This window comes from Anas acuta, chromosome 1 (assembly GCF_963932015.1).
Source record: "Anas acuta chromosome 1, bAnaAcu1.1, whole genome shotgun sequence".
Taxonomy (NCBI): Eukaryota; Metazoa; Chordata; class Aves; order Anseriformes; family Anatidae; genus Anas; species Anas acuta.
Window position 1 is genome coordinate 107,051,935 of NC_088979.1, and position 14,410 is coordinate 107,066,344.

General features: G+C 36.9%; 1 long non-coding RNA gene across 1 annotated transcript in view; it reads right to left on the reverse strand.

Moving 5' to 3' along the window:
- Nucleotides 1-8,494: 8,494 nt before the first annotated feature.
- LOC137850221 (uncharacterized) overlaps nucleotides 8,495-14,410 on the reverse strand; it is a 39,175-nt gene continuing 33,259 nt past the window's right edge. The window contains exon 3 of the long non-coding RNA XR_011092378.1: nucleotides 8,495-9,526. This is a non-coding gene — a long non-coding RNA (uncharacterized lncRNA). The remainder of the gene's footprint in view (nucleotides 9,527-14,410) is intronic.

Sequence of the window (14,410 nt, forward strand, 5' to 3'; positions counted from 1 at the left end):
CACCTAAGTTTGTCTATACCCATTGTACATTGGCTAATGGGATGGCAGGCTTCTTTATCTGTATTTTCAATCATCTTAGGCCCAGAAGGGGGAAAAGTTTACTGTTTTGACCAAATACATAGCATGGTCAAATTAAATTTGTTATTTGAATGTGAAGAGTAATGCAAGCCACCCTATACTTTGACAAAAATGACCACATAGTTTCAGACATATCAAATTAAACCCTGATGGATCTCTGAGGTCATCCAACAAAACATATACACAGAAGTACATATGCACTTACACTGTAGAATTTTTCACACACAAAAAAATCTGTAGGATTTTTTTTTTCCATTACAGAAGGAAATTCTTTGGACTATTTTACTATGGCTGCATTAAGGGAGTGCTTCAGAGCCAATTTGAAAATAGCAGGGGTCACACTACATTAACAAAGATCAGCCCCATGAGATTATTATATTTTTTGCACTGCAGCCTAACAAGACATGCATGAAGCTTAGATACTATTTCATAATGAAATAACAAGGTTGTGTTATTGCTTCTCAAAGGGAGCACTTTAAATGTGACCAAACTGCTAATTCTACTATAACTGTCCAAAGTGCCTTAAGGGCCATTTATTAAAAATAAAAAATAAATTGCTTCTGCCACTGTATAAATCCCTAAATATACAAGGTCTTGAGGGCAGAATTTTGAAGGGGAAATATTTAAATATGTTAGAAGCAAAATTTGCTTAGTAGGAGACTTTGGATTTTCATTTAGTTACAACAGAGCTACATGTGCCTGTCTCAAATTATGATAATATGCGGTTGAAGTCAAAACTGAATATCATAAAAGATAATGCCTACACTACATCAAAACACAGTACATAGACACACTCCATTTGGAAATCACTTTATTTATTACAGCTAGTGATAATCCAAATTGCCAAAGGAGAAGAGAGGACATTTTTTATGGAAAAATTTCATCCTTTTAGTTCCACAATGCATCTAAATCATCAGGTAAGAATAATTCCTTGGAAGTTTAAACTATAAATTAAAGTTGGGTTTCTGTTTCATTTTTTTGTTGTTGCTGTTTGTTTGTTTGTTTAAATGTTTATTTTTATTTGAAAGCTGAATACCTACAAGGCCTGCTAGTGGCCATTCTACTGCTGTCAGCTGACTTTTTGTTTTGTTATATTGGTTACAGGCAACTGAGTGCAGCAGCATTGTGGGCCAGATTCTGCTTTGATTTAAAGTGAATATAACTTAAAGTACTTCCGTTTAAAGTATTTACCATGTGTAATTTTTGTACTAAAAATACAGAATTTGGCCTTTTAAATTAATTCCTGTCCTGCTTTAAGATTGACATCTATAAAGCATACAGCATTTAAATAGTAAAAGGGAAACCTGCTGGTAAACATTTTACAAGTGTCTTTAAAAAAGGCAGTAAATAAATATTTTAAGTTTAGAATGGTAATACTACTCTCATGTACTATGCAGATCTGAGTGCATATTAATGTTCACTCCTGTTTTTTAGTAATGTCATACTTACTATATTTTAGTATAATATCATAGTAGCACTTACTGTCAATTTCTGATGAGGGAGACCCATTGTAGTGTGTGCTGTAAATACACATATGGAGACAGCACCCACTCCAAAGCAATCTCATGTATTAATAGACAAAGTTGAAAAATTTTTATCCACTGATCCCAAGTTCCAATTCACTACTTCCGCCAAAATATTTTCATTTGTATTTATTTGAGACTATTGTAATTAAGACGATGTTACTCTCAAATATGTTCTTTCACCAAACAAAAAGAAATGTGATTGCTACTGAAAAAAAAAAAAGGCAGAGAGGAAAATAGCAGCAGATTAAAGCCTCTTTTTGCTGTGGCATGCCTAGAGTCTGTACACTGTATACTGAAGAATTCATAATTCACAGAAAATGAAGCAATATCTTTTTATTTATCAGAGATTTCTGTAATCAACCATACTTGGCTGTCTCTCAGCCCCTTTCCCTTTACTGCTTCATCCCACAGCAGAAACATTATGCTGGATTTGTGACATAATTTTCATGACTGCAATGCCACACATAGGATTATGACTTAACCAAAGGATCGAGCAGAAAATAAGCTGTGAGGATAGGCTGTAAGCTTTGCTGCTGGATTAAAGCATAAATCTTCAGCAGTAGCAAACAGAACATAGACATTGCTAACCAAGGACATTTCTTTTACTATAAATGTTCTCACTTAGACTTGCTCCACTATGACAACTCATTTGATCATCATGACAGGCAAGCACACAAAGCCCAAAACACTGCAGACAGCCTGACTACACCAGTAGGTAACACAGATCTTTTCTTGCTACATTTTTTTGGCTGTTTTGTTTTATTGGCCCATGGGACAGAGGAGAGCATTTCTTGCTTTCCAGAACAGGAAGAAGTGTTCGCTCACTAGTACTGCTTATTTTACCATGATATTAACATTTAAGCTTTCCTTGTACTTCATTGCAGATTGAAATCTGGTCTTTAGCATTTGATAACTCATAAAGCAGTCTTAATAAATCGCTTGGCTCTTTGCATCATGTGTCAAATAGTAACAATCCCACAAACTTTACTATTTACCTCCAACTTTTTTTCCAAGTTGTTTATTTTTATTTTTTAAAGAGAAGTTGAAGTTTTCAGTTGATGGTAAAGAGAAAGAACACTGTATTCACAAGTAAGAATGTTCTGGGTTATGTTATGAATACTTATGCAAGTGGATAGATAGACTTTCCACACCTGTTGCTCTTTCACGGGATAAAGAGTAGAAGAGCTGTGGATCATAATCAGTTTCCCAGGCTGCTACAAAGTGAGAGTAGACAGCGATGTGCAAAAAATGGTGCTTTACAAAGCACAACACTTAGGTTTAGTATGAGTTCCCATCACCTAAGTTTTTAGAGACTTGAAAATAAATAATAATAATAAAATAAAAATAATCTAAAAAAAAGGACAGCACAGTTTGACTTCTACTGGTATGACCTTTATATGCAAATTATTAATTTCATATTAGGTTAAAGTCTGAGTACTCAACACACACGAGGAGGTTCTCAGTGACAAGCCAAGCATTTTTTGCCAAGTAGGATGCAGTGGCAGAGATATAGGAAGCTGAACATAGTGACCAAAACAACAAAACAAAACAAACAAACAATAACAACAACAAAAAGCAGAGAACAGTTGAGGCAAAACACACTGTTAGGTTTCATAACACATATCCTGGAGATTCCACTGGATCCAAAACATTTCTGCAGTGTCAAATCAACAACTGGAGAACATTTGTGTGTTTTTTTTTTTTTTGTTTTGTTTTTTTTTTTCATTAAATATAAAAGGGTATAATAAGGTCTAATATAATTGTGTGGTGAAGTCATTGAACAACTCGGGTAAGATCATCAGAATATGGCACAACACCTTGGTTGATTTTCAGAGAACAGTGTCGAACTAGTAGGGGAGTGTAATTTTGGCCAAAGCCACGATCACCAGGCCTAACTTGAATACTTAAACTTTATTGTCAGTTTTACATTTGAGATCAATTGATTCAGATTCTAAGGTCACCGTGCCAGTTGGAGCTCACTGATCTCTCTGAAATGCTTTGGGGAGAGTATTTGTTACCTTTCAGCTAATACCAAAGAAAGTAAGACCCCCAAACATATTCAGGGATCAGTGCTGTGAAATCAGTCTCATTTCCAAGGAGCGAAGCCGTTGTCAGAGCTATTGTGGTCGCTCTGAGAAGCTCGGACTTGAAACTTGCTGCCAGTTCTGAAGGAACTGCTGGTAGAAACACCAGCCTGTACATGGATAAACAGGCCTTGCTGAGGGCCTTAGCAAGGACCAGTCCCCTTCCCTGGGAACTGCTTGTAAGCTGAGGCTGTCAGGACTGACTCCAGCCAAGCCACACTGCAGCTGTGTTGCAGCTTTGCTGTGCCCCACCATGTCCCCATTGATCTTGACTGTGCTCTGATCCTTGTTGGAGTCTCCAAAGCAATAGATAGTCACTGCAGCATAGCTTCCCAACTCTGCCAAGCCAGGTATTCATTCCACTGGCTTCCCCACTTCACCTTGCTTCCTCTAGCTCTCCCCTACCAGTACCCTCCTCTGCAGTACTGCCTAGATGGAGCCAATGACTTGGCCTCCTGATGATGCACAAATACTTGCATATTTGGAATTACATATCCCAAGTAAAACCTTCCCTTCTCTACATGCTTTTTCAAGCCACATGAAATGGGGGCATTATGCTCATCTCCTGTTACATCATTAGTCTGAAACTGCACCGAAATGGCATTGTGGAAATTGAAAATAAGAATCTTGCAAAGACTTGAGATTTATTCCTTAGCATGGGGAAAGGTCTAATGTCCTAAAAGATTTGTCCCTGAAATCCCAATAGAAACATATCTGCCTCATTCAGCAGCTGGACTCCCGGGAAACCATTTTTCCAGATTCTTCAGCACAGAGAGAACACTACTGTCATAAAACTGTGATAAATCAGGATATTGGCCCTTTTTATACTGAGCCTAAATTGCAGACCTAATAAAAGCCACACAGATGTACCTGACAGGATGATAGTGAGTTACTGCACCATTCTTCCACCTCCGGAAATTTCAGGGAATGGTACAGATTTGAGCTGCAATTTAAATGAAGACAGTGGATTCATCCTCGTCAGATCTTACTCACAGGATGCATTTCTCTTTGTACAACCACTTGAACTCATGTATCACCATTGACTTCAACACATTTCCTCCAGAATCACAGTGGAGTAAGGATATCTAGCATGTAGAATTTAATAGAAATATCAATAGAAGTAGTTATAGTAGCTTGTATATTATGAAAGAGTTCCCAAGGACAGTCTACAAAAGTGAGATGAAATGGATGAATTCATTGTGGTGTAAGCTAGAGGTCATCCAGCTAGCATAAGGGTTGATTTTGACTATCAGATTTAGGATCTCATTCAAAGAAGGAAGACATGCATTTGCTGAAAGGCATTGCTTATTCATCCTGAGAAACTAATGAGTTGTTATGAGCTTACTACAATTTAGCTGAGAGCAGAATTTGATCTGTAAGTTTAATAGGTAATAATACTTATATTACAAACAACACCAGTGGTCATTATACAGGAATGTTTGTTTCCATCACTTGAATGCAACAATTCATTAAAGCACATTAAATTAAAATAAACGAATAAATAAATAACATTCACAAGATCATCCCTTCACTCTTAAACACTTAGCTTTAAATAGGTTTTCAATTTAATACAATAGGAGACAATGTAGACAGATTTCATGTGTTACTTTAAGATAACTCCACACAGATCTTTCAGCAATGATAATGTACAATCTAAAAAACATTCTCTATAGGCTATAGTAAGATGGGGATCTGAAGCGTAGCATAGACATTTTTCTCCCAATTAACCTTTAATGTAGGTATTTAGTTGCAAAGATGAATATATTAAATGAGGTTCTTGTCTGCAACAGGATAAAATAAAATGGCAGCAACATATATTTATATTGTTAGAAATCAATTAGGGTGAATTCTATGTCAGATCAGTTGAGGAAAGCGCTGCAATGCTTTTAGGGCTAATAAGATCGATTCAGGGCAATCATGTCTTGTGTTTCTTTGTAGAATGAGTTGTTGTTCCATGCTGAATCTTTGTGTGCTGTGTGAGGGATGCTGACACAATCGATAGCCTGTTCCCTACAAAAAAAAAAATGTTTCAAAGATTCTATGCAAATAACATTATTCTATTTTCTCAAAATCCTTCCCAGCATCAAGCAGTATGGCCACAGAAAGGGATTCCAGCTGATTTTTAACATATAAAAAGATGATAAAGGTTCAGCAGACCAGCAGGAAGCAAAGAAATTATACACTCTTTCATGAAACTAACTTGATTAAAGTCAACGATCTCAGATAAAATTAAGATAACTAAGCCCTAACTTCTTAGCAATAATTCATGTAGAGATCTTCCTTTAAAAGACCAAGTAACTTTTGTCACAACGGGTAAAATAAAGGGGAAGGTAGACTGTTTGTTTTTCCTGCTTTTTGTTGCTTTTTTCTTCTTCTTCTTCCTTTTTTTTTTTTTTCTTCCTGATGATAAAATAAATCTTTTGTTAGAGTTTTATTCAGTTATGCTTGTTTTCTTTACTTATTTTTTCAATTGTCATTCAGTGACTTTTGATTCTGAGGTTAAATGGTGCTTGCTGTACTACCCATGTGTAAATGTACATGGGCTTATTTTGCAAATATAAGTCAATATTTAGTCTAAGTCTAGATTTATATGTTTCTTTTTGCGAATGTCTTTGCCATATTCATTACTAAAACTTAGTGTGTTTTTTTTTTCTCATGAATTTTTTATTTTCTCCTTCAAAAAGTGTATAGAATCATCCACAATACATTTATAAGTTACAGAAAATAAAGTTATTTTAAAGTAAAATGGGGAAAGAAGGAAGAAAAAAGAAATTTCTTCTTAAGAAAGATTTTATGCCTTTATTTTGAAGTTAAAGGGTTTCTTTTTGCTCCAGAATAAATTTTTAATTTCCTCAGTTCAGCAGGGACATAAAAATATGTCCCTAGAAATTAGTTTTTTACACGTACAGCTTCTAAGTTCACACAGTGATGAGCATCAGTAACAAATGACAATTATGCATACAGTTCAAACAATTTCAATGTGCATGTGATGGACAGTGTTTGGGAGTTTAATTTTGTTCGCAGCTACATCTCATTATTTTTATGTGTTTCTAAAGTGGTGACAAGACATCCCAGAGAGAGATGTCCACAGAGAGAAGATTTCAGAGAGTAAATGGTAAAGCAGGCAAGAGCACCAGGGCCTTGAAGGGGACATGAAGAGCTTCATGGGAATGAAAGGGAACAGTTTGCTGGAGCTTAAAAAGTCATTGATTTCCTGGAAGCAAGGATTTGTTGAGCAGGCAAGGCTCAGTAATACCCATTATTACTCCTCATAAATGGCTGATCTTTTTTTTTTTTTTTTTTTAAGTTAAATTGTCTGCCTAATTTTCTACTACATTTTCAAAAAAATATTTAGCAATCCTTTGATCTTCAGTAATTCATTTTGTAGTGAAGTGTGGACAGAACTAGACACATCTATCTCAAAGCTTTGGCAAATTAGGTTAAGTGATAATGGGAGTTGTAAACTGCTTGAAACAAACAAAGAAAAACCTTATTAATGTTGCAGTAGTTATTTTCAACCACAGTGTACAATCTATGAATGGATGCCTCCTGAGTGGATGAGAGGTACTAGCACTAACACAGTTTAAAAAAAAAAAAAAAAAAAAAGTACTAACACTACTTTCCATACCCAAGCTATAAAAGCTGTGTCACTTCACTTTCAAAAACAAAATTACACAAGACAGCTTGAGCCAATCTAACACTTTGTCACTGTTCCCTACTGCATGCTGTCTCTGTTTACCTTGCATTATCTGTAACATACATCAGGTCTCTCCATGAGGCAGTTTTAGATAGTTTTCTGCTGGGTTAGCACAATCAATCTTTTTGGTGATGATCCTGAGTACAGCCTAAAAAGGGGCAGAACTACACCACAGGAGTGAGGGAGGGAAGGAGGGAGGAGCTGCTGCTGCCATTGCTGCTGCTTTTACTGCTTCTGCTGCTGCTGTTACTGAAGAGGAAACCTCCCCATTTGGCAGTGGTCCCATAATTCCACCCAGAGAGAAATCAGGTGATAATAAATTTGACAAATTTAGTGCTTAGGATTTAACAAGCTTAAGGGGGACTTAAATAGGTTAATGGCAATTCTGATGACTAAATACGTATAGGATATATTATTTTACAAGTTGGTCATAATGTAGAGAAAGACCATAAGATAGATATGAGGTTTGTTTTTAAAGTTCCAGGAACACACAAAGACTTCCATTGGTTAGAAGTAATGTGGCACTGCTGGTAAAGCATGTCACGTCCATGATCTCAGAAGTATGAAAAGCTAATTGTTATTATCCTGGCAGAAAATTCATTGCCCACCCCACGCGCAACTCTTCAGTGGCAAGAGCCTCCTACATCTGGTGGACATAACACTTTGTCTTGGGTTCTTGCATCACCACAATGGACAACCTCTGTTGTCTCCAGCCTCATAAAGAGACCCAGTGGAGATGGAACCACTGGAGAACTGAAAGGAAAAGCTGTATTAGCAGAAGTAAAAAAAAAAAAATAATAATAATAAAATGACAGGACCTACTAGCTGTGTATGTAATTATGTCTAGATATGTTTTTATTTGTTAAACTGCCATCATTGTTGTTGAAGATTATCTAGACTTTTTAAAGTGAAAAAGATAATAATTTTATGAAATGTTATTGAAATATTTTGTTTATTATTAATGATGTTACCGTGTTATTAAAATTCTACTGGTAAAATAAAGGTGAGCCCACTAAATTAGTATGTCATTATTTAAAAGCTCTTAAAAGACGCATGAAGTATTTCACAGTAATATAGCTTAAGAATTTTAAAATACGGAAAATCTGCAACAAACACCTATAGAAGATTATACCAAAATGGCTTTAATCAAAGAGATTAAATCACAGCTTCCTATATTAATGTATTTATTTCATATCAGCAAAGGTAAGAATATATAGACCTCTTTAGATTATGTCAGATCTCAAGAGTAAATACTGTCCCATATACCAGTGGACAGTGGACTAATGCAAAGTAATCTTTGCAAAAATGGTAAGCAAATTAATGCAAATACGTGTGGCCATAGAGTGGGATAAAGAAGGCTAGTAAGTGATGATAGGAAAAGTAATTGTAACTATGCTCTTTTTTTTTTTTTTTTTTTTTTTTTCATTGGTGATGATTCCCTATTATCATGTTTGCATACATACAGGGAAGCAATAGGAATAAAGGTGGTCACTTTGAAAGAAATTCCATTTATTTAATATGTCCTGGTTTTCTGTATTCCATTTTTACTGGAGAAAAAAAAAAAAAAAAAAAAAAAAAACAATCTAAACAGAAAACTGAAATCCCCAATACTGAAATTATGGAACAAATTGTCATTTTCTCTGTGCATGATGGTCATCTGAACTCATATGAATCCAAATAGCAGCCCTAGGCATATGATGCAGAAAACTTTCAGAAGGAAGGTCACCTTTTGTGTGCAACTGTTAGGAATATACAAAAAAAAAAGAGGAATGGAGAAATCTTAGGATTCACTGTTTAATCATCTGTTCTTCTTTTCTCTCCACAGGAATAATCATGTCCTAGAATCACCATGTCTATTTCAATCATCAGGTGGATGCAGCAGTTGCCAAAGGGAGAGTCAGTCAATCCTCTTTCCTTCCACTGAACTCTGTAGCATGCAGCACAGATTCCTGGCAAAACGCTGAAGAACATTCTGACATAGACATATTTGTAAAATGAAGCAAACCCCACTCTCCAGCTGGGAAAAACAAATTCAACATTTTCAGAATTCTAAGAAGGCTTATTTTCTCATTTAAAGCTGTAAATAGCTAAGTACACATGCATCTTGGCAAGTGGAGGGGTTTGCATTTTTTTAACAACACCTGCAAAAAGAAAGAGAAGAATGACAAACTAAAGTATGTGTGGGATGATCACATGTTAGAGGAATGGTTTTACATCCACTATATGATTTGTAAGAAATGAATTCATTTTGATTTAAAGTGATAGACACTTTTTTCAAAGAAAACTGTACAAAAAAGTCATTTTTATTTTTCCTGTTCTAAAGCCATTTTAATACTGAGCCCCTTCTGTGCAAAGTTACCGTGCACAGCATTTTACAGCAACCTGAATTAAAATATTTATTATATGCAAGTGATAGTTTGTGACCTATTTCTTTATAGGTCTTCACTTTGTTCACCTATCACCCTAAGATACATCAAGAAGCTTTTCCTTTTATCTTTTACTGAACATGCCATAAACCAAAAAGCACTTATATAAATCAGAATGATCAAGAAACATGTTTGAAGTTCAACATCTTTAGCATCTCTGGCATAGTTTATCCATATTAATATTAAAATGAAATAATCTCAAAGACCTACGGTACAATTTATGGAATAATTTAACTCCATAAATATTTTAGGAAAAGCATTATTAGCTCCTGCAAGTATGTAGCTTATCTATTTGTGTGATCAAATTAACTCTCTAATGCACTGGAAAAGTCTGCATCTGTCTTAATTGAATTATCAGTGCTGTTTAATGATACAGCTTGTATTATAGAATTAAAATCACCCTGCTTTGTTTGTCCTTGAAAAACAAAGTAAAAAGTTACTGCTGATATGCAGATGTTTTGTTACATTAGTAATCTAAATTTGAAACATAATTTTTCCAGATATTTAGCCCACAGTTGCTCTAAATGTGGAGAACTGATTATTAAATGTTTGGTAATTAAATTTCTAACATATTGGACTGGGATGTGGTAGGTTCAATTTCTGCCCATTTCTATGTCACCTAGGATGCTTTCATGTTTCTTCATGTTGTCTGTCTAACTTGTCCTCAACACCTATATGATAAAGGTTGTGCTATGCCATCAGGAATGAAATATGATTGATTCCAAGGTGGATTCCATATTCAGTCATTACACAAGCATCCCATAAATGATGACAATAATATTAATAGCAATAATAATTATTACAATTATATTAATATACAAATCAAGTATGAAATCCTTCAATGTCCTTCAATAAAGGACACCTTGTGTTTGGGGTGTACTACAGGCTGCCTGATCAAGGGAAGCCGGTTGAGAAGACCTCCCTCCTTCAGCTAGAAGAAGCACTGTGCTCTTAGGCTGTCATCCTGATGGGGGACTTCAACCACCCAGATGTCAATGAACCACCAATGTAGATGAACTTATTCAAGAGGTTAAGACTGGAGGCAGTCTGGGCTGCAGTGACCATGCCCTGGTTGAGTTTGTGATCTTGAGGAATATGGGTCTGGTGATGAGGAAAGAAAGGAGCCTGAACTTCTGAAGAGTAATATTTCAGCTGTTTAAAGACTTAGTGGATGAGACCCCCTGGGACACTGTCCTTAGAGAAGGAGGAACTGGTTAGAGATGGCAGCTCCTTAAGGAAACTTTTCTTAAAGTGCAAAAGGTCTCCATCCCTGTGTGTAGGAAACCATGCAGCGAAGGCAAGAAACGCATGGATGAGCAAGAACCTGCAGGTCAAACTGAGGCACAAGAAGAAAATGCACAGGCTGTGGAAGCAGGGACATGTGGCCTGGGAATAGTACAGAGATGCTGTCCAGATATGTAGGGATGGGATCAGGAAAGCCAAGGCACCAATGGACCTGAGCTTGGCAAGGAATGCAGAGAATAACAAGAAGAGATTGTATAGGTGCATTGGTCAGTAAAGAAAGGCCAAGGAGAGAAGTGCCCACAAATAAAGTGCCCCCTCTGATAAACAAGAAGAAAGAACTGGTGACAACAGACATGGAGAAGGCTGAGGTACTCAACAACTTCTTTGCCCCAGTCTTTGCTGGCAGTCAGGCTTCCCATGTCTCTTGAGTCCAAGAATAGACAATAGGCAAGGGTGGGGGGAGCAAAGTCCCTCCCACTGTAAGTGAAGAGCAGGTTTGAGACCACCTGATGAAACTGAACAGCTAACAAGTCTATGGGGCCTTATGACATGCATCCCAGGGCCCTGAGGGAACTGGCTGATGGAGTTGCCAAACCTCTCCATCACATTTGAAAAGTCCTGGCAGTCAGGTGAAGTCCCTGCTGACTGAAAAAATGGAAACATCACTCCCATTTTTAAAAAAGGGTAGAAAGGAGGAACCAGGGAACTACAGACCAGTGAGCCTGAGAATATCATGGAACAGATCCTCCTGGAAGCAGTGTTGAGGCACGTACAAGACAAGGAGGTGATCCAAGACAGCCAGCATGGCTTCACTAAGGACAAATTCTGCCTGACCAGTCTGGTGACCTTCTATGATGGAGTGACAGCATCAGTAGAAACGGGATGTCATCTACCTGGCCCTTCTTTAAGATTTTTGACACAGTCCCACATGACATCCTGATCTTGAAATTAGAGAGAGATAGATTTGAAGGATGGACTATTCAGTGGATAAGGAATTGGCTGGATGGCCGTAGCCAAAGAGTTCCAGTCTATGGGTGGAGGCCAGTGTCCCTCAGGGATCTGTCTTGCGGCCAGTACTGGTCAATATCTTTATAATATCTTTACCAATTTTATGAGCTTCTAAGGGAAGCATTCATGACACTTTTCTATTATTATTATTTTATTTATTTAATTTTATATACCACCATTTAGAAGATGTTTCCTTTTTTCACTACATTCAGTCAACTGAAAGTGATGTGTCATTCATTTACTGGTCTGACATATGAACAAATAGCTGTTGAGATAATTACTAGTATGCTCCAAAGAAAGTTCATGAATTCCAGAACAAAACAGCAGGATAAGAGCTCTTAAGTGTCAGTCCTGCTTAATGTCCTTGGTAATGAAAAGGGCAGAAACCCTAACATAAAATTCAAATATAACTTGTTGGTTTTGGTACAATGCTCTTAGTTTTGCTTATGTTCACACCTTCTCAAAAGCTGTCCTCATATATTTAACCCTTAGATACGCAATCATCCAGTACCCACTTGCTGTCCCATAACAGAATGTCTACTCAAAACTGGGAAACCTTCAGCACTTTCAGAAACATGTCATCTGATGAAACTTCAAGGACAGAAGTAAAAGAGACGGTTGCATTGCTACCATTTTTTTCAATCATCCTGGAGGATTCTGCTCACCTAATTTATACAGATGTTCCAAACCTCACTTGACTTATTTAGTTATTACCTTTATGGGGAGGTTTCTCAGGGGGTGTCTGATAAAGGTCAGTTTCTGCATCTGACAGCCAGCTGTTCAGCAGCAGAGAACAAATGAGTTCTTAGCTGGCTCTTAAATGTGTTATCCTGGAAGTGGGCTGGAAGGGAAGCATCATGTCTTTATTTGTCATGGATAAACACCTTCCTCCCCGTACAAACTGAGTGGTGTGAAGGGAGGGAGGGGAAAGTCCCTTGAACAAGCCCCTACTGCCCCTCCTGCAGGGCAGCACCAACACTTTGCCACTTTCTTTGCCCAGCTGAGCAGCACCTTAGCTCTTCTCATGCTGCATTGCAGGTGGCATAGGGAATAATAAAGCTGCCCACCTCTCCTTTACACATCTGCTTACTTAACTTGTCCGTCTCAATACCTCAAGATGGCTGTATATTACATCCAATTGCAGTGGCCTTCTTCAGAAGGTATTTTTTCAAGAAATGCTGGAGTCACTGCTGCACTGTTGCAACTGTGGCCTTAAGGCCCCAGTGTACCAAAGAAAGGGCTTAGAAGCAGTCATCCTGGATCTGTGGTAGTGAGAAGTTGTCCAAGATATTCATGACTGCCACTTTCACTGACTACTTACCATGCAAAGCAGCTGGCAACATAGGCAAAGATTTGACCAAAAAGTACTTTGCTTCTGATCAGTCCTTATAGTTGTTTGCTTTTTGTACAACTGATGGCTCATGTAATCACCTAATTCTCTGTAGTCAAAAACAGTTCTATGAATGGGATCTGTCTCAAAAGTCATGAGGAAAAATCTCAAATTAAAAGCCATTCTTCTTACTTAGCGTTAGCCTCTCCCTCAGTACAGGTTTTTTCTCTGCATAGTATCTGCAGCACTTGTTACACAAACAGAAAGTCTCTGATTGATAAGACTTGACTTATTAATTGTGCAAAGGGACCAATTATAGTATATTATTAGGATGTACTTTTGTCCCTTTGGATGTTGAGACTAGAATCACAGGAAGACAAATATTATGACAACTATTCTTTGGGGCTTGGATAAGGAGCTTGAAAGTTGTTGAAATAAAATATAAATGCAGAGATGCACATGTGATATAATTAAATGCATTAAAATAATGCAGGAGTTCCTAAACATGAATCATACTTCCGTGTTACAAACAAAGGAAAAGAAGAACTGCTGCTGCTAGAATGAGCAGTTGACAAAGAAGTTGGAATACAAAAAGGATCAAAATAAATAGATAATCTTCTCAAACAAGAAAGCACACAGCTGGATTTTCGTATCAGAATATGACTCTATAATTTAACATAACAGGGATGCTCAGTGTGATACAGAACACTGCCTTGTATTTCAAAATCTTTGAAAGCATTTCAAAAGCTGAAGAGCTGTTGATGAGATGAAAGAAGACTGTGTTCTAGATTTTGTAATGCATCAGTTTGAAAAGCTCTAGATCATTATACACCATAATTTAAAATCAAATTAGTCTTACAGATCACATGGAACATAGACATTTGTTAAACTATTGGCTAATATAAAGTGGTTTCTCTGCATAAAAATCTTAAGTGTGTGGAACCAGAAAACAATATGGTTCCAGAGGGCATGTCCATTCCAGACCAATACAGTATACACTGTGATCACATAGCGCT